This window comes from Zingiber officinale, chromosome 11B (genome assembly GCF_018446385.1).
Source record: "Zingiber officinale cultivar Zhangliang chromosome 11B, Zo_v1.1, whole genome shotgun sequence".
Lineage (NCBI taxonomy): Eukaryota > Viridiplantae > Streptophyta > Magnoliopsida > Zingiberales > Zingiberaceae > Zingiber > Zingiber officinale.
Window position 1 is genome coordinate 50,754,037 of NC_056007.1, and position 24,032 is coordinate 50,778,068.

Here is a 24,032-nt window from a genome sequence, read left to right on the forward strand (position 1 = left end):
ATGGCTTACTGACCCATACACATCTCTGTGCTCTCTGCCTCATGCTTTACCTATCTTACCCACCTTTATGTCCTGTCGCCTGGGATACCCTATCTGCGTATGGCTTTCCTGCTACCTTACCCTGTAATCTTTATGGTTGCCTGGGGTACTGCGCCTACATAATTGCTTTAGTGGTTGCCTGTGGTACGGTGCCTGCGCAATTGCTTTAGCGGTTGCCTGGGATACTGCACCTACATAATTGCTTTAGTGGTTGCCTGTGGTACGGCGCCTGCACACTTGCTTTAGTGGTTGCTTAGAGTACCGTGCCTGAGTAATTGCTTTGTCTTGAGTACTCAATCTCCTCTTTAAAAAGGCCTCAATACGCTCCCTTCTCGTATCCTTCCTTTCCTTTGCTTTCTTCCTGCTTTTCGTCCCTCTGCCTGCTCCCGGTTTCTACTTGACACAATGCACTCGTCCTCCTCCGACGAGGTTGATCAGCCAACCCCCCAAATGCGGATACATCAACACACCCAACAGCTTGCAGAGAAGGAGCGCGAACAGAAAAACCTGACCGTGGAGTTAGACCGTCAACTTGCTTCCTGGCGGGACGCAGACACCTTGTATCGCCTTGCCAAATCTTGCGTTCACGTAGAAAAGGCGAGGAAAGAAAAATACCAGTCTGACCTGCAACACCAACTTAGCCTCCAGGTGTTAGTTAGAGCCCTAGAGCCAATCATTTGATGATTGTATGGACTCATTGTATCATATTCTTGTATATTAATAAAGGCATTTGTTTGGTTATTATACTTATTTGTATTAGTACCAAATAGACTAAGTATAATAGCATCCTTGACTAGAAGGTTCATACCTATATCAATCGATTAGTTGAATCGATAGTGAGATGATATAGGGAACACTACTCTAAATCATTCCTAGTCGAGTATTAACATTCAGGGACAATGTTAATGCAATAAGACTAGCATGTAGGTTAGCTCGATGACTTGATCTCACAAGTCATGGATATAGAGATATCAAGCTGACACATGGGTATACATTGGAGAATGTATACTGAATGACCCGCCATGAGAAAGTATCATGGATCGTTATATGAGTGTCATATACTTTCTCATGTGGCTATTAGTATGACTATTAGTCCTTAGACCTGAAGTCACCATGGATCCCTACATAAGGAGTTATGTACTTTGGTTTCGTCAAACGTCACCCGTAACTGGGTGGACTATAAAGGCGATTACTGGGTATATAACAAATTTTGTAGAGGGATGTGAGTGATGTAGATGGGATCTATCCCTCCCATATGACGGGAGCGACATCAATATTCTTGATAGAGTTAGACCACGAAGTGCATGGCCATGCCCAAATGAGTCAACATGAGATGTTGAGCTCATTTGATTGAGTGAGTCTACTTGGGGTTCAAGATTTAGATTGATTAGAGGATGACACGGTCTATGCCTCATATTGATCAATCTATATGTCTAGGATAGAAGGACACTTGTCATTATTTTGTGAGGAGTCACAATTGGTAGTCACAAGGTGATGTCGGATCTCGGCATTCTTGTAACTTGGGTAGTAATGATGTGTTGCTAGATACCGCTCATTACTTATGCTCCTAAATGTGTTTAGAGCATTGCCAACGTTACAAGAACCTATAGGGTCACACACTAAGGATAATTAGATGGAGATTAGGTTCATATGATGAACCAAGAGGATTAGATTCATTTGATGAATCAAATTGGATTAAGAGTAATCCTAATTGGGCTAACTTGAGTTCGACTCAAGTTGATTCATGTGTTCAATGAGTCTAATTTAGATTTTGACTCATTGAATCAATTTAATTAAATGAATTAGATTCATTATATTAAGTTGGCTTGAATCAAATGGTTAGATTAGATCAACCATGGAAGAGATTTGGTCAAGTTTGACTTGACTTAAGAGGAAGTTTAAAAGTCAAGTTTGACTTGACTTTATGCCACCTCATTGGTGAGTTGACATTGATGTGGACCAATGATGATGCACCACATCATCATGGTTGCCACCTCATGGAAGTTACAAAGCCATTCTCTTTAATAGATTCATATTAATTGCAATTAATGCAATTAATTTGTGAGTTTTCACAAGGTAGAGTGGCCGGCCACTTTGGGATGAATGTGGATTTCAATTTTCTTTCAAGTGGTGTATCTTCTTCTTCCTCCTCTTGAAGCTCTTCCTCTCCCTCTCCTCCTTGCTTGGACGAACCTTACCAAGGTGCTAGCACACCTTTGTGTGAGGTTTTCTCCACCTACGTGTCCGTGTGGATACATATAGAGGTTGTCTACTTTGACAACTTGAGATCCGGCAACTCCTTGGACGAGCGGGAACGCGAAAGGGCTCGCTTCGAAGGTATAACTCTCATCTAGTGTAGATCTAAAGTTTTACAAACTCATACAAGAAAAAGGTTTTTTGATAATTTTTGTTTACGAATCTTTGCACGAGATCCATGGCTTTGGGTGACTCGGGGTTTCCGCGACGCGAAAAAGCGGTTTTCGTGGCTCGAAGAACCCAACAGTGGTATCAGAGCCACGTGCAAAGACTTGTACGAGTTCATTTGTATTTTTATGAAAAATATACCTTCTGTGATTTTCTGTAAAAAATGAGTTTTTAGAGTTTTTATGAGTAATTTTTCCGTAGAAGCGAAGCACAAGTGTCTCGGCACTTGTAGGCTTCGGCTACCGGAAAGTTTTCTTTTAAACGGCTTCGTTTTGCCCCAAATCCGTTTGGGACAGCAGGGTCGGGTGCCATTAGATCGCAAAGGAGCAACTCACGATGGTTAGATCGTGGGTAGGGGCATTTCCTCAACCCATAAGGAATTTGCTCCGATTGCACCGAAATCGCTAAAACGAACTCCGGAAGATTTTTCCAAACGGCAATGTCTCACCCAAATTGTTTTGGGACAGCGGGTTTAGGCGCTGTTGGATCGCAAAGGAACCCTCGCAATGGTTAGATCATGGGTGGGTGCTGCCCTGGCCCCGCAGAGATCCGTCCACGATTGCCCCGCTTAAACTAGGGACCGCCGGAAAATTTTACTCATAAAAATTGTAAAAATTATTTTTAAAATTACAGAAAAATTATGAAAAATATATAATTTTGAATTATATATTAATTTGTGATAGTCATGGCCCAAAATACCCAATAAGATTTGATTTGTGTTGTAATTCATAATACGGCCTGCGTGCCGTCATATGATTGTGTGTGCTGTATTTTTATTTTTTTCCATGGCCTGCGCGTCGTGCCTTTCTCTTATTCTGGTTGTAAATTAGATTTAGACCCGAATGTAACTCGAGTTTCAAATTGTAATGTACAAATTTGAGCGGTGGAGGGTCCACACAAGACGGAGTTCCGAGGCGGGCACGAGCAACACAAGGTGGTCAAAGGGAGGAGCTTGGAGAAGCTGTTGACCCTAGGTTGACCATTCGATCTTCTCATTGTCTTGAGAAGATCGTAGTAGGGCCATGACTAAATCAAAAATAGATTAATTAATTGCTTGTGTATGTGATGCATATTTAATAAGTAGTTAATTAATTAGTGCCTTACGATTAGATTAGATCTAAGTATTGCACATGATGCACCCTTGCGATTAGATTAATCTAAGTCGTGCACAAGATGCATCCTTTTTCGATTAGATTAGATCTCGATCGAACCAACTCTAAATGCCTACCGTGCCATGATATTTATCACTACCTCGATCACATGTATTGTTGAATCGCCAAACAGAGCAATACATATTATCTTGGTAGGGTACGGAGGGACAATCTTGGTCCCACCTATCAACGGGTGAATACAAACTCAATTAGATTGAGTATTCCTAGTTACTCGGTTGGATCGAGTCAACTATAGGCATTATTCCAACCGGTTGGAAAAGATAGGTCAAAATCACATCTATATTAACTCGGATTAGCCAAAGCTAACTCGAGTTTTAATATAAATGCGGATATTGATTCTATAAACAAGAGTTGCATAGAGATGTAATTGGTAATCGTTACCTACCGATCATCTGCTAAGCCTTGGGCGTATAGCCAAAGCTAACTCAAGGGTTAGTATGATGTGGATCTGTCCCACATGAATTATAGTATTCAGGGGAGCATCATTTAGTTAAAGGCCTAATTAAATGATTTTAAATAATATGATATTTATTTGCAAATTTTTCTCGTTGTAGATAAACCATGACGCCGAACACGAATCCTTCCTCTCGCGATCTCTCTGAGAAGGACTGAACGGAATTTCCCTGACCTGCACAGAATATTCTCTCAGAACGAAGGGAACGAGAATGTTCTGGAAGTTCCGGGCTCACCGAGGCGATCCCAATGCCCATGTATTACAAAGATGCTTACAAGAAGCATCAAGAGCGATTAGATATGTCTATGTCTGTCTAATGCTGCGACCATGAACTACGACTCGAGCTCGAAGCTACGAGTATGAGCATCTTGCAACGATAGGACAAGCGAGGCATGAGAATTTGAGATCTCAAGGAGGATGAGAGATTTGAGATGTCGATCGTAACTCAGCCTGGGTCCTTATGTACTCAAGATGATTGGGCATAGAGAACCTACAAAGACTGGGTTCCCACTTGGCCAAGAGCGGGCCACTGACTTGAGCTATAGTCAATTCGTTCTCAACTATAACATGAGAGGAGATTGACAAGCCACCTAGAGCTACTTAGTATGTTACTAACCGAGATTAACCTTAAGAAGGTTGCCCATTCGATGGTCCACAAGGGCAAGCCCAAAAGGAAAGTCCCAAACCAAGGGCAAAGGCAAGGCACTGAAGCCAAAGGAGGGGTCGCCAAGGATGCTACTGCCCACTGCTGTCGACCGCACTGGAAGAGGAACTGCAAGGTATACTTGGAGGATCTTAAGAAGAAGCGAAGTGAGACTTCTACTTTATATATGTTATAGAAGTCAATCTATCTATTTCTACATCATGGGTATTAGATCGGATGCTTCTCACATGTACTCGATATGCAGCAAGCAGCAGCATTGGCAAAGAGGTGGACTGAGTAGGCAATGGAGCACCCAAGCGTGTAGGAACTTATCGCATCTCGCCCTCCGGCATGTACTAGATTTAGATGATTGTTGTTATGTGCCTGCCTTACTAAGAACATAGTTTCAGTTCTTGTTTAGACAAGAAAGGATACTTTTATAATAAAAGATAAATGTTGTTTATTTAAAAGATATGTTCTATTGTAGTGCACCACTAATAAACGGACTCTATATTCTAGACTATGAGAGCCCTATCTATAACATTAGTACCAAGAGGTTCAAGTCAAATGACATGAACCAAACCTACCTGCACACCTAGGTCATATAAATGCTATCCATTATCGCCATAAGGATGGTTTGACTCATTTGATTTAGAATCATATGAGACATGTGAGTCATGCCTACGAGGCAAGATGACCAAGACCCCCTTTAGTGGGCATAGCAAGAGAGCAACTGATTTGTTAGGACTCATACATAGTGATGTATGTGTCCCTTTCAATGTTGCTGCTAGAGGCGGTTAAAGATACTTCATCACATTTACTGACTTCAGTAGATATGGTTATGTGTACTTGATGACACATAAGTCTGAATCTTTTGAAAAGTTCAAAGAATTCAAGAATGAAATATAGTTGGCAAGAGTATTAAGATACTTCGATCAGATCGAGGTGGAGAATACCTTAGCCATGAGTTTCGTGACTACCTAGCTGAGTGTGGGATTCTATCCCAACTCACTCCTCCTGGAACACAACAGTGGAATGGTGTATCCGAAAGGAGGAATCGTACCCTATTAGATATGGTACGATCTATGATGAGTCACACAGATCTTCCGACATATCTATGGGGATATGCTCTAGGCACGGCAGCTTTCATACTCAACCGAGTTCCATCAAAGGCCGTGATAAAGACACCATATAGGATATGGACTGGGAGAGATGCCCATGTGTCTTTCATGAGAATTTGGGGTTGTGAGGCTTACGTACGACGTCAAGTCTCAGACAAATTAGGACCCAAATCCGACAAGTGCTATTTCATCGGATATCCCAAGGAAAATAAGGGATATTACTTCTACATTCCCAGTCAGCACAAGGTAGTTGTGGCAAAGACTGGGGTCTTTCTAGAAAGGGACTTTGTTTCTAGAAAGACTAGTGGAAGCGCGTTCGATCTTGAAGAAGTTCAAGATGCAAACAATAGCACTAATGCCTCGATGGAAATTGAACTGGAACCACAAAGTGTTGTGGATGATGTTGTTCCACAAGGAGTTGAGGAACAACAACTGGTTCAAGTATACATACTTGCGTGTCGAGGCACCACTGACGAGATATTCTTTCTCTGTCGACCATGATGACATTGTGCTCATAGAGGATGAGCCTACCACCTATCAAGAAGTCGTGATGAGACCAGATTCGAGAAATGGCTAAGCCATGAGATCCGAGATGGAATCCATGTACACCAACCAAGTATGGACTTTGGTTGATCCACCAAGGGGTAAAACCCATTTGTAAGTGGGTCTTTAAGAAAGACTATGGATGGACTTATCTATAAGGGTCGCTTGGTAAGGTTTCAAGCAGATTCATGGTATTGACTATGATGAAACCTTTTCCACCAGTGGCGATGTTTAAGTCCATTCGGATCATGCTTGCTATTGCAACCTACCATGACTATGAGATATAGCGGATGGATGTCAAAACCGTTTTTGAATGAACCTACTGAGGATGTGTATGACACAACCGAGGTTTTGTAGATCCACAAATATACTAGTAGAGTATGCAAGTGATAGGTTCATTTATGGACTAAAGCAAGCTTCTCGAGCTGGAATCTTTGATTCGATGATGCGATCAAACAGTTTGGTTTCATCAAGAACGAAGATGAGCTTGTGTCTCACAAGAAGGTTGTAGGGACATAGTTATCTTCCTCATATTGTATGTGACATACTACTCATTGGGAAGGACATCCTATGCTTCTGTCAAGACCTGGCTAGGGAGTTGCTTCTCAATGAAGGACTTAGGTGAGGCATCCCACATTCTAGGGATACAGATCTATAGAGATAGATCTAAGAGATTGCTTGGCCTAAGTCAGAGTACAATTGACAAGGTACTCTTCGCTTGCCATGAGCATTCCAAGAAGGATTACGCCAATGTCACATAGCGTGAGTCTTTAAGACTCAAGGTCCTCTTCTAGAGAGGAGAGAGATCGCATGGATCGGATCCTTATGCCTCGCCATAGGATCGATCATGTCATGCATGCTATGTACTCGACCGATGTCTCGTATGTTTTGAGCATGTGACGAGATACCAACAGATCCAGTGAAAGTCATCGATAACAATCAAGAATATTCTTAAGTACTTACCTAATATTTCTTGATATGGAAGCAATGATTAGCTAACTGTGAATGTTCAGATGCTAAAGATGATTACCGATCGAGGTTCGGGGTTTGTTTTGCTTAAATGGTGGTGCCGTGAGTCGGAAGAGTTCAAGAGACACAATAATTCTAGAGGTATGAGTATATCCGCGTGACAACAAAGGAGGTTGATACAAAGTTCATCGAACTTGGGTGGTTCTAGCATCTCTATTGTGACAACAATGGAGCTATAGCACAGGCGAAGGAACCTCGCTCACAGCAGCGTGCTTCCATCTCATTCGAGAGATTATCGAGAGAGGAGATGTGAAGATTTGCAGTACCTCTCAGAGGCTAACATCGCAGATCCCTTGACCAAGGCTTTGGCACAGAGGAAGCATGATGGTCACACTAGGTCATTGGCCTTAAAGCCTATATTGATTGGCACTAGTGCTAGTGGGAGATTGTTAGTTAGAGCCCTAGAGCCAATCATTTGATAATTGTATGGACTCATTGTATCATATTCTTGTATATTAATAAAGGCATTTGTTTGGTTATTATACTTATTTGTATTAGTGACAAATAAACTAAGTATAATAGCGTCCTTGAGTAGAAGGTTTTCACCTATATCAATCGGTTAGTTGAACCGATAGTGAGATGATATATGGAACACTACTCTTAATCATTCCTAGTCGAGTATTAACATTCAGGGACAATGTTAATGCAATAAGACTAGCATGTAGGTCAACTCGATGACTTGATCTCACAAGTCATGGATTTAGAGATATCAAGTTGACACATGGGTATGCATTGGAGAATGTATACTGAATGACCCGCCATGAGAAAGTATCATGGATCGTTATATGAGTGTCATATACTTTCTCATGTGGCTATTAGTATGACTACTAGTCCTTAGACCTGAAGTCACCATGGATCCCTACATAAGGAGTTATGTACTTTCGTTTCGTCAAACGTCACCCGTAACTGGGTGGACTATAAAGGCGATTACTAGGTATGTAACAAATTATGCAGAGGGATGTGAGTGATGTAGATGGGATCTATCCCTCATATATGATGGAAGCGACATCAATATTCTTGATAGAGTGAGACCACGAAGTGAATGACCATGCCCAAATGAGTCAATATGAGATATTGAGCTCATTTGATCGAGTGAGTCTACTTAGATTTCAAGATTTAGATTGTTTAGAGGATGACACGGTCTATGCCTCATATTGATTAATCTAGATGTCTAGGATAGAAGGACACTTGTCATTATTTTGTGAGGAGTCACAATTGGTAGTCACAAGGTGATGTCGGATCTCGACATTCTTGTAACTTGGGTAGTAATGATTTGTTGCTAGATACCGCTCATTACTTATGCTCCTAAATATGTTTAGAGTATTGCCAACGTTACAAGAACCTATAGGGTCACACACTAAGGACAATTAGATGGAGATTAGGTTCATATGATGAACCAAGAGGATTAGATTCATTTGATGAATCAAATTGGATTAAGAGTAATCCTAATTGGGCTAACTTGAGTTCGACTCAAGTTGATTCATATATTCAATGAGTCTAATTTAGATTTTGACTCATTGAATCAATTTAATTAAATGAATTAGATTCATTATATTAAGTTGGCTTGAATCAAATGGTTAGATTAGATCAACCATGGAAGAGATTTGGTCAAGTTTGACTTGACTTGAGAGGAAGTTTAAAAGTCAAGTTTGACTTGACTTTATGCCACCTCATTGGTGAGTTGGCATTGATGTGGACCAATGATGATGCACCACATCATCATGGTTGCCACCTCATGGAAGTTACAAAGCCATTCTCTTTAATGGATTCATATTTATTGCAATTAATGCAATTAATTTGTGAGTTTTCACAAGATAGAGTGGCCGACCACTTTGGGATGAATGTGGATTTCAATTTTCATTCAAGTGGTGTATCTTCTTCTTCCTCCTCTTGAAGCTCTTCCTCTCCCTCTCCTCCTTGCTTGGCCGAACCTTACCAAGGTGCTAGCACACCTTTGTGTGAGGTTTTCTCCACCTACGTGTCCGTGTGGATACATATAGAGGTTGTCTACTAAATGAGATCACGCAACTCCTTGCAGAGAAGGAGCTCGCTGAAATATATGTCTAGATCTAAAGTTTTACAAACTCGCTTTACAAGAAAAAGGTTTTGTATCGTTTTGCTAAATCTGCGTTCACGCAGACATGGCGATGAAAGATAAATACCGGTCTGACCTGCAACACCAACACCAGGATCGTCTGCAGCGAGAACATGAGGCCGAGTTATCCCTCTTCCGTACGTGCCTTGATGATAAACAAGATACCATCGCTCGGCAACAAACCGTCATCAGATCCCTTCAAGCAGAGTTGGCCCGAACTTATAACGTCCCAGCGGCTCTTGACCCCCAGGATGTTCCTTCCCAGGGATGTGTCCACAGACCTTAACTAACTCTTGTGGCTCCTGTCTGGGCTTTGATTGTCTCGGTGACTCCTGCCTGGGCTTTAGCTGTCTCGGTGGCTCTTGTCCGGACTTCAGTTGTCTCAGTGGCTCCTTTCCGGACTTTAGTTGTCTCAGCGGCTCCTTTCCGGGCTTTAGTTGTCTCCGTGGCTCCTTTCCGGGCTTTAGTTGTCTCAGTGACTTCTAACTTGTAGGACGTTCATTTCTGTAATAGTGTCTGTATCCCTTCTTGTTAGTTAGAGCCCTAGAGCCAATCATTTGATGATTGCATGGACTCATTGTATCATATTCTTGTATATTAATAAAGGCATTTGTTTGGTTATTATACTTATTTGTATTAGTGCTAAATAGACTAAGTATAATAGCGTCCTTAAGTAGAGGGTTCATACCTATATCAATCGATTAGTTCCTAGTCGAGTATTAACATTCAGGGACTTGTGAGATGATATAGGGAACACTATTCTAAATCATTCCTAGTCGAGTATTAACATTCAGGGACAATGTTAATGCAATAAGACTAGCATGTAGGTCAGCTCGATGACTTGATCTCACAAGTCATGGATATTGAGATATCAAGCTGACACATGGGTATACATTGGAGAATGTATACTGAATGACCCTCCATGAGAAAGTATCATGGATCGTTATATGAGTGTCATATACTTTCTCATGTGGCTATTAGTATGACTATTAGTCCTTTGACCTGAAGTCACCATGGATCCCTACATAAGGAGTTATGTACTTTGGTTTCGTCAAACGTCACCCGTAACTGGGTGGACTATAAAGACAATTACTGGGTATATAACAAATTATGTAGAGGGATGTGAGTGATGTAGATGGGATCTATCCCTCCCATATGACGGGAGCGACATCGGTATTCTTGATAGAGTGAGACCACGAAGTGCTTGGCTATGTCCAAATGAGTCAATATGGGATATTGAGCTCATTTGATTTAGTGTGTCTACTTGGAGTTCAAGATTTAGATTAATTAGAGGATGACACAGTCTATGCCTCAGATTGATCAATCTAGATGTCTAGGATAGAAGGACATTATCACATATTGTGAGGAGTCACAATTAGTAGTCACAAGGTGATGTTGGATCTCGACATTTCTTGTAACTTGGGTAGTAATGATGTGTTGCTAGATACCGCTCATTACTTATGCTCCTAAATGGGTTTAGGGCATTGCCAACGTTACAAGAACCTATAGGGTCACACACTTAGGACATTTAGATGGAGATTTGGTTCATATGATGAACCAAGAGGATTAGATTCATTTGATGAATCAAATTGGATTAAGAGTAATCCAAATTGGGCTAATTGAGTTAGACTCAAGTTGATTCATGTATTTAATGAGTCTAATTTAGATTATGACTCATTAGATCAATTTAATTTAATGAATTAGATTCATTATATTAAGTTGGCGTGAATCAAATGGTTAGATTAGATTAACCATGAGAGAGATTGAGTCAAGTTTGACTTGACTAGAGAGGAAGAGGTAGAATCAAGTTTGACTTGACTCTTTGCCACATCATGAGTGAGGTGGCGAGATGTGGACCAAAGGTGTTGCTCCACATCATCATGGTTTGCCACCTCATGGAGGTTACAAGCCTCCATTGCATTTAATGTGGCCGGCCACATTAAATGAGTGTAGGTTACTCATTTGCCACATCATTAGTGAGGTGGCAAGAGGTGGACCAATGGTAATGGTCCACATCTTCATGGTGTGCCACCTCATGGGAGTTACAAGACACCTCTTAATGGCCTCCACTTAATTGTAATTAAGTTGAAATGGGGGTTACACAACCAAATGTGGCCGGCCACTTTAGTGAGGGGAAGAAAATGAATTTTTGATTCAACTCCTCATTTACTCCTTTCTTCTTCCTCAAGCTCTCCCTCTCCCTCTCCTCTTTGCTTGGTCGAATCTCACCAAGGTGCTAGCACACCTTTTGTGTGAGGTTTCTCCACCTATGTGTCCGTGTGGATACTTCTAGAGGACCGACGCTTGACGGTCTTGAGATCCGGCAACTCCTTGGAAGAGCGGGAACGCGAAAGGGCACGCAACAAGGGTAAAGTTCTCAACACATAGATCTAGGAGTAGATCTAAAGTTTTTGAAACTCGTATTTGTATTTCGTTCGGTTTTCCTTGCACGGATCTACGGCTTTGGATGATTCGGGGTTTCCGCGACACGGAAAGCAGTTTTCGCGGCCCGAAAAACCCAACAGTGGTATCAGAGCCACGTGCAAGGCTTGTACGAATTTAATTTTTACTTTTATGAAAACTAAAGTTTCTGTAATTTTCTGTAAAATTGTGATTTTTGGGTTTTTATGAGTATTTTTCTCGAGTAATCGAAGCACAAGTGTTTAGTTGCTTGTAGGCTTCGGCTACCGGAAAGATTTTTCCAAAACGGCTTCGTTTCGCCCCAAAATTTTTTTGGACAGAGGGCTTGGGTGCCATTAGATCGCTTAGGAGCAACTCGTGATGGTTAGATCGCGGGTAGGGGTACTGTCCCTAATCCTGCAAGGGGATTTGCTCCGCAATTGCACTCGAAATCACTAAAAACGAACCCTCCGGGAAGATTTTTCCGAAACGGCAATGTCTCGGCCCAAATCGTTTTGGGACACCGAGTTTAGGCACTGTTGGATCGCAGCGAACCTCGCGATGGTTAGATCGCTGGGCCTGGCCCCGCAAGGGATCCGCTGCCCAAACCGCTAAACGGGTCCGCCGGGAAATTTTACTCGTAAAATTATAAAAATTATTTTTAAAATAACAGAAAATTATGAAAAATATATAATTTTGAATTATATATTAAATTTTGTGATAGTCATGGCCCAAAAACCCAATGTGATTGGATTGTGTTGTAATTCATAATACGGCCTACGTGCCGTTATGTGTTTGCGAGTGTTGTATTATATTCACGACCTGCGCATATTCTTGTTGTAAATTAGTTAGACTCGAATGTAACTCGAGTTTCAAATTGTAATGTACAAATTGGAGCGGTGGAGGGTCCACACGAGACGGAGTTCCGAGGCGGGCACGAGCAACACAAGGTGGTCAAAGGGAGGAGCTTGGAGAAGCTGTTGACCATAGGTTGACCATTCGATCTTCTCATTGGCTTGAGAAGATCGTAGTAGGGCCATGACTAAATCACAAATAGATTAATTAATTGCTTGTGTATGTGATGCATATTTAATAAGTAGTTAATTAATTAGTGCCTTACGATTAGATTAGATCTAAGTCGTGCACATGATGCACCCTTGCGATTAGATTAATCTAAGTCGTGCACAAGATGCATCCTTTTTCGATTAGATTAGATCTCGATCGAACCAACTCTAAATGCCTAACCGTGCCGTGATACCTATCACTACCTCGATCACATGTATTGTTGAATCTGCCAAAGCAGACCAATACATATTATCTTGGTAGGGTACGGAGGGACAATCTTGGTCCCGCCTATCAATGCATGGGTGAATACAAACTCAATTAGATTGAGTATTCCTAGTTACTCAGTTGGATCGAGTCAACTATAGGTATTATTCCAACGGTTGGAAAAGATAGGTCAAAATCACATCTATATTAACTCTCGGGCATATTAGCCAAAGCTAACTCGAGTTTTAATATAAATGCGGATATTGATTCTATAAACAAGAGTTGCATAGAGATGTAATTGGTAATCGTTACCTACCGATCATGCTAAGCTAGGCTCTAGCAAAGCTAACTCAAGGATTAGTATGATGTGGATCTTGTCCCACAAGAATTATAGAATTCATCATTTAATTAAAGGCCTAATTAAATGATTTTAAAAAGAATATGATTTGCAAATTTTCTCATTGTAGATAACACTGCGTAACTGAACTTTTCTCCTCGCTCTCCTTAGAAGGACAAGCTCAACGAGCAAATTTCCTGGACTAGTACAGAACCCCGAGAATAGTTCTCACTCATGAACGAGCATGACGCTCGGAGAAGCCCATTCCCGAGGCTCCTCCACCCACCACGCCACGCGGACCAGAGATGCTTACAAGAAGCATCAAGATGACGCATTAGATGTGTCTAATGCTCGCACAACCATGAACTCGAGCTAAACATGAGTTGATGTGTGCTTACGATATGGTTGAACATCTTCGCCAACTATATCAAGGACAAGGTAGAGGCAGAAGAGGAACTTCAGGATACCGAAGATCTTAACAAGAAGAGAAATAAGATTTCTATCAGTATAAATGTTATAGAAGTCAACCTCTATTTCTTCGTGGGTATTAGATATATCGGATGTTTCACATTTGTACTAATGTACAGATTCGAGAAATAGTAGAGCATTGACAAGGGCGAGATACCTACCAGTAGGCAATGGCAACCGGAGGTTGCTGCTGTCAGAGAGACTTATTTTCTATCTCGCCTCTCGGGCTTATACTAGAGTTAGACGATTGTTGTTATGCGCTGCATTAACTAAGAACATTATCGCGTTTTCATTGACAAGAAAGGATTCTCGCTTATAATAAAGAAAAATGTTGTTCTGTCTATTTAAACGATATGTTCTATTAAATCAGATCTCTATATTCTAGACCTTGAGAGCTCTATATATAACGTTAGTACCAAGAGGTTCAAATCGAACGATATGGACCACACCTATCTCCTGCATCGCCGCCGCTTAGGTCATATAAATGACAAGCGCTTATCCCACTCCATAAGGATGGTTTCTCGGACTCATTTGATTTTGAATCATATGAGATATGCGAGTCATGCCTACGAGGCAAGATGACCAAGACTCCTTTAGTGGGCACAAGAGAGCGAGAGCGATCGATTTGTTAGGACTCATACATAGTGATGTATGTGGCCCTTTCAATGTCGCTACTAGAGGCGGTTATAGATACTTCATCACATTTATCGATGACTACAGTAGATATGGTTATGTGTATTTGATGACACATAAGTCCGAATCCTTTGAAAAGTTCAAAGAATTCAAGAATGAAGTACGGAACCGACTTGGCAAGAGTATTAAAATACTCGATCAGATCGAGATGGTGAATACTTAAGCCATGAGTTTCGGACTATTTAGCCGAGTGTGGGATTCTATCCCAACTCACTCCTCCCGAACACCACAATGGAATGGTGTATCCGAAAGGAGGAATCGTACACTTATTAGATATGGTACGATCTATGATGAGTCACATGATCTTCCAACATATCTATGGGGATATGCTCTAGACATCGCAGCCTTCATACTCAACCGAGTTCCATCAAGGCCGTGATAAAGACACCATATAGGATATGGACCGGGAGATGCAGTGTCTTTCATGAGGATTTGGGGTTGTGAGGCTTACGCTCGACGTCAAGTCTCGGACAAATTAGGACCCAAATTCGACAAGTGCTATTTCATCGGATATCCCAAGGAAAATAAGGGATATTACTTCTACATTCCATCAAGACAAGGTAGTTGTGGCAAGACTGGGTCTTTCTAGAAAGGGACTTTGTTTCTAGAAAGACTAGTGAGAGCCGTCGATCTTGAAGAAGTTCAAGATGCGAACAATAGCACTAAAGCCTCGATGGAAATTGAACTGGAACCACAAAGTGTTGTGGATGATGTTGTTCCACAAGGAGTTGAGGAACAACAAGCTCAAGTAGACATACCTCTTCGCAGATCCGATAGGGTGTCGTCACCGAGAGATACTCATTTCTCTGGTCCGACCATGATGGCATTGTGCTCATAGAGGATGAGCCTACCACCCATCGAAGTCGTGATGAGACCAGATTCCGAGAAATGGCTAGAAGCCATGAGATCGAAATGGATTCCATGTACACCAACCAAGTATGGACTTTGGTTGATCCACCAAGGGGTAAAACCCATTAGGTGTAAGTGGGTCTTTAAGAGAAAGACCGACATGGATGGACTTATCTATAGGGTCGCTTGTAGCTAAAGGTTTCAAGGATTCATGGTATTGACTATGATGAAACTTTTCTCCAAAGAGTGATGTTTAAGTCTATTCGATCATGCTTGCAGCCTACCATGATTATGAGATATGGCGATGGATGTCAAAACCGCTTTTCTGAATGGAAACCTACTCGAGGATGTGTACATGACACAACCCGAGGGTTTTGAAGATCCACAAGATACTAGCAGTATGCAAGTCGCATAGGTCCATTTATGGACTAAAGCAAGCTTCAGGGGAATTGATCGATTCGGATGCAATCAAATAGTTTGGTTTCATCAAGCGAAGATGAGCCTTGTGTCTACAAGAAGGTTGTGGGATATAGTTGTCTTCTCATATTGTATGGATGACATACTACTCATTGGGAAGGACATCCCTATGCTTTCACAAGACCTCGGCTAGGAGTTGCTTCTCAATGAAGGAATTAGTGAGGCATCCCCGCATTCTAGGGAATACAGATCTATAGAGATAGATCTAAGAGCTTGGTAAGCTGAGTACATTGACAAGGTATCCTTCTTTGCCATGCGTAACTACAAGAAGGGATTCTGCCGATGTCACATGGCATACCTTTCGAAGACTCAAGGTCCCTCTTCTAGAGAGGAGAGACGCTTGGATCGTCAGATCCCTGACCTCGCCCTATAGGATCGACTGTGCTCGTATGCTTTGTATGCTTTCGAGCATGACTACACCCAGATACGAAGTGAAAGTCATCGACAAGCGGTGAATATTCTTAAGTACTTAAGAGGACTAAAGAATATTTCTTGATATATGAGATAATAGGCTAAAGTGTTGTTACTAGGATGCTAGCTTCACCGACCGTGATGACTATAGATCACTGACTGGGTTCTTATTTTGCATTAATGGTGCCACACCGTGAAGAGTTCGAGCGGGATCGATGGTCGATTCTAGAAGCCAAGAGTACACAGTCAGCATTGGCACGGACGACAGAAGTTGGATCCAGTTCATAATCGAACTTGGGGTGGTTCCCAAATTGTCTGACATTGAGCTCCTATTGTGACAACAATGGAGCTATGGACAAAGTAAGGAACCTCGCACACCAATGGACCTACTACACTCGGCGCCCATCTCATTCCGAGAGATTATCGATAGAGGAAATGTGAAGATTTGCGAGTACCTATAGAGGCTAACATCGCAGATCCCTGACCAAGGCTTTGGCACAGAGGAAGCATGATGGTCACACTAGGTCATTAGGCCTTAGAGCCTATCTTGATTGCCAGTGCTAGTGGGAGATTGTTAGTTAGAGCCCTAGAGTCAATCATTTGCTGATTGTATGGACTCATTGTATCATTTTCTTGTATATTAATAAAGGCCTTTGTTTGGTTATTATACTTATTTGTATTAGTGCCAAATAGACTTAGTATAATAGAGGTAGAGAGTTCATACCTATATCAATCGATTAGTTGAACTGATAGTGAGATATAGGAACACTATTCTAAATCATTCCTAGTCGAGTAACATTCTGTGACAATGTTAATGCAATAAGATTAGCATATATGTTAGCTCGATGACTTGATCTCACAAGTCATGGATATAGAGATATCGTCAACATGGGTATACAGAATATATATACAATGACCCGCCATGAGTATCATGGATCATTATATGAGTGTCATACTACTCGTGTAATATTATACTATTAGTCCTTTGACCAAGTCACCATGGATCCCTACATAGGAGGTAGGTACTTTGGTCACGTCAACGTCACCCGTGAATCGGGTGGTGCGACTATAACGTTCGGGTATCTAACAAATTATGTAGAGGGATGTGAGTGATGTAGATGGGATCTATCTCTCCCATATGACGGGAGCGACATCGGTATTCTTGATAGAGTGAGACCACGAAGTGCATGACCATGCCCAAATGAGTCAATATGGGATATTGAGCTCATTTGATTTAGTGTGTCTACTTGGATTTCAAGATTTAGATTGATTAGAGGATGACACGGTCTATGCCTCAGATTGATCAATCTAGATGTCTAGGATAGAAGGACATTGTCACATATTGTGAGGAGTCACAATTAGTAGTCACAAGGTGATGTTGGATCTCGACATTTCTTGTAACTTGGGTAGTAATGATGTGTTGCTAGATACCGCTCATTACTTATGCTCCTAAATGTGTTTAGAGCATTGCCAACGTTACAAGAACCTATAGGGTCACACACTAAGGACAATTAGATGGAGATTAGGTTCATATGATGAACCAAGAGGATTAGATTCATTTGATGAATCAAATTGGATTAAGAGTAATCCTAATTGGGCTAACTTGAGTTCGACTCAAGTTGATTCATGTATTTAATGAGTCTAATTTAGATTATGACTCATTAGATCAATTTAATTTAATGAATTAGATTCATTATATTAAGTTGGCTTGAATCAAATGGTTAGATTAGATTAACCATGAGAGAGATTGAGTCAAGTTTGACTTGACTAGAGAGGAAGAGGTAGAATCAAGTTTGACTTGACTCTTTGCCACATCATGAGTGAGGTGGCGAGATGTGGACCAATGGTGTTGCTCCACATCATCATGGTTTGCCACCTCATGGAGGTTACAAGCCTCCATTGCATTTAATGTAGCCGGCCACATTAAATGAGTGTAGGTTACTCATTTGCCACATCATTAGTGAGGTAGCAAGAGGTGGACCAATGGTAATGGTCCACATCTTCATGGTGTGCCACCTCATGGGAGTTACAAGACACCTCTTAATGGCCTCCACTTAATTATAATTAAGTGGAAATGGGGGTTACACAACCAAATGTGGCCGGCCACTTTAGTGAGGGGAAGAAAATGAATTTTTGATTCAACTCCTCATTACTCCTTTCTTCTTCCTCAAGCTCTCCCTCTCCCTCTCCTCTTTGCTTGGTCGAATCTCACCAAGGTGCTAGCACACCTTTTGTGTGAGGTTTCTCCACCTACGTGTCCGTGTGGATACTTCTAGAGGACCGACGCTTGACGGTCTTGAGATCCGGCAACTCCTTGGAAGAGAGGGAATGCGAAAGGGCACGCAACAAGGGTAAAGTTCTCAACACATAGATCTAGGAGTAGATCTAAAGTTTTTGAAACTCGTATTTGTATTTTGTTCGGTTTTCCTTGCACGGATCTATGGCTTTGGGTGATTCGGGGTTTCCGCGACACGAAAAGCGGTTTTCGCGGCCCGAAAAACCCAACACTTCTCTTATATAATTCGTAAATAATAACTCAGCTGTTGAGTTTGTGTAGCGAATGCTGGTTTTGTATTGAATATTTTGTACGCTCCCTAAACTATGCTGTTGTACTAGCCTGTGACTTAGCTTTGATGTTTATTAGTTGGAGAGGCTCATCCTTCTGGGTAGTCCCTCCTGCTTGATTCCTTTTGCCCATTTGGTCTGTTGTGAAAACCACTTGACTGCTTGACCTGATCATTTAAAGATGCTTCGGTCAGCGTGAGACATGCCCGCCTGACTGTGAGACAACCGCGCGCCCCTCATGATTACCTTAACCCTTCGACTTCCAAGTCGAATTCGCCTTTATTATGACTCCGATTCCCATGCGCCTTCTCCAGATTTGAGAGAATCCTTTCACCTTCCTCGTCCGTATAAAAGGTTCGGGGGTATTTCACCCTTCCTATCCACCTATTCTCTTTATCCCTGTGAACGTGTTCATGGAATCCCCCGAATTGTCTGCTTTGCGTCGGCGGCTGGCTCTTACCGAGAAGGCTTTACATGACATGACCTTGAGCCGGGATCTACAGACCTCTCTTTGCAGGGAACTAGAAGAGTTATGGCGAGCGGCCAAATGCAGGACTCGGGCAGAAATGGCTCTGAAGATGAAAGCGCAAGCAGACTTTCACGCTCAACTCCATCATATCCTCTATTTGAAGTTGAAGCATGAGGATGAGGTGACATCTTTAAAAGAGGAGAATCGACTGCAAAACGACACCATTAATCAACTGCGGACCGCTCTTGACCATGCCCAGGTAGAACTGGCTCGAGCTAGAGCCTGCTTAGAGGAAGGACCTCAAGCGTCTGGATCAGATAGCGATTGAGCACACTACTAAATGTTTCTTTCTACGAATCCCTCTTTATGAAATGAAGTCAATTTTCTACTTTATGACTGTATTCCTTTCTCCTGTCTGTGCTTGTATCTCTATCTATAAAACGTCTAAATTCTTTTAGTCTTACTAGAAAATAAAACAAAAGCATTTCGCGTACCTCACTTTCTTCTTACCCCGGGCCAAAGCAATAGTGAACCGTAGTACCTGTAAGGCATGTGGTACTTTGCTTTATATGTAAGAGATAAAGATACTGACCGAAAAAATGATTGAACCAACCAGAAAGGTTGTTAAGCGTGAGAGCAGAGCTCACTTATAACTTGCACTGAGGCAAGAGTCTGGAATAGCTGACCGAGAAGGTCGTTGGGCGTGAGAGCAGAGCTCACTTATAACTTGCACTGAGGCAAGAGTCTGGGATAGCCGACCGAGCAGCTTGGTCGTTGGGCGTGAGAGCAGAGCTCACTTATAACTTGCACTGAGGCAAGAGTCTGGGACAGCTGACCGAGCAGCTCCTTCCGTAAGCCAGCTACACGTTGCCACCGAGCTGAGCTATCCGCTTACCAGGACACACGCAGCCGACCTGGAGTTTCAGTTTTCTGATCCAGATGAAAGGTTGCCGACCAGGGATTCGAAATCTCGGCCCGGAATCGTTCGAAGAGCATCCTCTGTCATCAAAAAACATTATTAGTAGTGTTGAACAGATAGTCATATTGCCAACCCGAGCCTTGCAGAGTTTGAATTTATTTCCCGCAACTTTCTTTCAGGGCGTGAGAGGTGGCTCACTTATAACTTCAGACCGAGTCAAGAGTTCGAGATAGCCGACCGAGCCGTTGGGCGTGAGAGCAGAGCTCACTTATAACTCGCACTGGGCCGAGAGTCTGGAACAGCCGATCGAGCAACTCGGTCGTTGGGCGTGAGAGCAGAGCTCACTTATAACTCGCACCGAGGCAAGAGTCTGGAACGGCCGCGAGCAGAGTCTGCATCGATCAATATATATATATATATATATAATATAGATAGATATAGAGATCAATTGCAGGCGTGAGGAGTAGAGTTTTGGCTCAACTATATGTTGCAACCAGGGGCTCGATCTTGTGATCTGGGCGTGAGAGCAGAGCTCACTTATAACTTGACCGAGGCAAGAGTCTAAGACCTGGAAAGGTCATTGGGTGTGAGAGCAGAGCTCATTTATAACTTGCACTAAGGCAAGAGTCTGGGACAGCCGACCGAGCAGCTCGGTCGTTGGGCGTGAGAACAGAGCTCACTTATAACTTGCATTGAGGCAAGAGTCTGGGATAGCCGACCGAGCAGCTGCTTTCCTAGTCCAGCAAAACGTTGACAACCTGCTGACTGATCCATCAACCAGGACACGCGCAGCCGACCTGGGGTCTATTTCTTTGATCCGGAAGATTGTTGCCGATCTGGGAGTTGAACTCCCGACCCGGAATCGTTCGAAGAGCATCTGTCATCAAAAAACATTATTAGTAGTGTTGAGGGGATGACCATATTAACACTTTACCTAGCCCGGGCCCTGCTGTGTTTGAATTTCTTTCCCGCTACTTTTATTTCACAATTCCCCATAAAGCCTGGAGTAAGCGTTTCCGTACGCTTACTTCATATCATGATTTCTTTATCACATCCATCATTAATATAGCTCCTTGAAGGTTGACACCTTTCCTCTGCCTTTATTGCTTATGCAGAGTGACGCCGCCCACCCCACTCCTCTTTATACATGCTTTCTCATAAGAGCACGTCCTTTGATGATCGGACGGTTAAGCACTTCACCCAAAAAGATACTCCTCTTTTCGATATTCCCTAGGAACAATCCCTTTATAAACCCTAAAGGTCGTCCGCAGCCATTGCCTTGCGCATTTTGAGTGTTCGCTTCCTATCATTTTGACTTCACCGGCGTCCGCTCCTTTCCTCTCCTAAGCTGCTCCGTCTAGCGTAACTTTCTTCTCCTCTTCGACTAATTTCACCCTCAACCCCCCTTACTCTGATAATGGCTGATGGTAAGACCACTCTTTTGTATTCCTGCTTCATTTCCGATATGGATAACCACGACCTATCGGTGATTAGCTTGGACCTGCATCTTGATGACACTTACGAACACCGAGTTCCCACATCGCAGGAGCATCCGGCTAACCCTCCGGAAGGCTTCGTGACTATTTTTAGAGAACAAATTTTAGGAGTTCTTCGTTTTCCCATCCATCCATTTATCTCTTCCTTGAGCAAATACTTCGGCGTTTGTATTTCTCAGTTTGCTCCTAATTTCTTTAGGGCAGCTTGTGGCACCATCATTCTCTGTTGTGTATATGAGCTTCCCCTGACCGTTCATCTCTTTCATCACTTTTATTCCTTCAAACGCTCAGAGCCGGGCGTATTCATGGTACAAGCTAGGCCCGGCTACAAGTTCTTCCATGACATGCCTTCCTCAAACAAGGGGTGGAAATCTCGCTTTTTCTTTGTTAGACTACCTCAACCACTGGTCGGGCCCACACAATGGTGCTCAGACCTTCCTGACGACCTTCCTACACACCAGCATCACCCTACTTGTATGCCTGCCTCCGAAGCACTCCAAGGCGTACTTGTTAACTTTTCTGTGTTATTATTGGAAGGCTTTCTATATTTATTTGGGCTCAGCCCTGTTCAGAAGGACATCGGGGCTCCGTTTGGTAAGACCCCGTTTTCCTTTCATCCATTATTCGCTAAATGAGGTATCTTTTTTCCTTATCGCAGAGGCTGCCATGTACCGAGCCTACTCATCCGATGTTAAGCGCCGGTCCTCCTCTTATTTAAAAAATCTAGGCGAGGAACTTAGGTGGGGTGTCGCATCTTCTTCCCGATCTGGCCCTACTTCGCAATTCGCTCCTGCTACATCTCCCGTTCTGCCGGCGGCGACCCAGGAAGGAACTTCTTCAGTGCCTCCCCCAAATGCAGTTACAGCTGAAGACTTGATCGCTATAGAACAAGCTGAGCTAACCCTGACAGGGCAAGTTGAGGAAGCCTTTGGAGAACAGGCCGAGGAAGCCACCGTAGAGAAAGTTGAGGAGATGCAATTGGCAATTCCCCGACCGGCTGAGCGCTTGAAACTTCAACGCAAGCGGAAAAGAGTGACTCCCGCTATTCAAGCGTCACCTCCACCTGTCCCCCCTAGCCATCGCTCATCTGCTACTCCCCGCCCCTTGAAAATTAAGGCGACTACTCCGGCCCGAGAGAGTGCCCTGGGGCCTGAAGTTCCCATCGCGTCGCCCCACGTATCAGTTATGGCTCCTGGTCGGGATATAATTCCTGAACCGGCCTTTTTTCAGGCACCAGCTTCTTCGGGTCAGCTGCGTCTACCCTCAGCGGATCAACCTCAGAGCTCTACCACTCCATCTGCCCCTCTTCCCTTGGGTGCTCCCGCGTCTACTTCTAGATCTCGGAGGAAAACCTGCAAAAAATATTCCTTTACTGATTTTTGGCGCGTGCCTTCCTCCACAGGCTCAGGGGTAGGCGCAGAAACTACTGATGGGGCTCCTCCCCTTACTGCTCTGATCGAGTTAGAGGGCAATTTAGCGGCCTCTTGGCGCAGCGGCAATCGCAAATTTTGGAAGAATGCTCCGTTGGGGGGGCTAGATCATGTGACTTGTCAAATGGTTGTTGTAAGTCTCTTTACACCTCCGCCTCCTTGCTACAATCTTTCACAACCTATCTTCTTATACCTGACACCTAACACCTGACCCAGGCCTATTCTGCCAACTTGAGTGCTCTTCAGTACACCTGTAGCTTACAGAGGGACAATGAGGCGTTGAAAGCTCGTCTGGAAGAAATAGAGCTGCCCCTAACTCCTCGCGATCCACTCAACCCAACTCCTGGAGATCTGGCCCACTATCTTCGCTTGATTGGAGAGTCTGCCAGCTCGGCCCGCGATATTTCTCATGCGGCTTTCAATAAGATCAAGGCCCTGGAACTAGCTTTGCAGACCAGTGAGTCAGAGTTGACCTCCGAGGTAGAAAAGCGCCAAGAGCTAGAGGCTGAGCTGGAGAAGAGGGATGCCCAATTGGCTAACTTGCAAGAGACTCGTGAGAATCTTCAAAAGACCTTGGCAGAGGCCCAAAATCAACTGGCTTCTAATGCTGACCGGGAGAGGACACTTCAAAGCCAATGGGAAGCCAGCCAAGCAACTCTCAAAGCTATGCAGGCCGACCTTCTGAAAGCTCAAGAGGAAGTCTCCCGAAGTCATGAAGCCCTGACTCAA

At 43.0% G+C, this 24,032-nt stretch overlaps 1 pseudogene; it reads left to right on the plus strand.

The window, feature by feature from the left end:
* The window catches only part of LOC122033911, a 90,548-nt pseudogene that overhangs the window by 34,965 nt on the left and 31,551 nt on the right, over positions 1–24,032 (plus strand).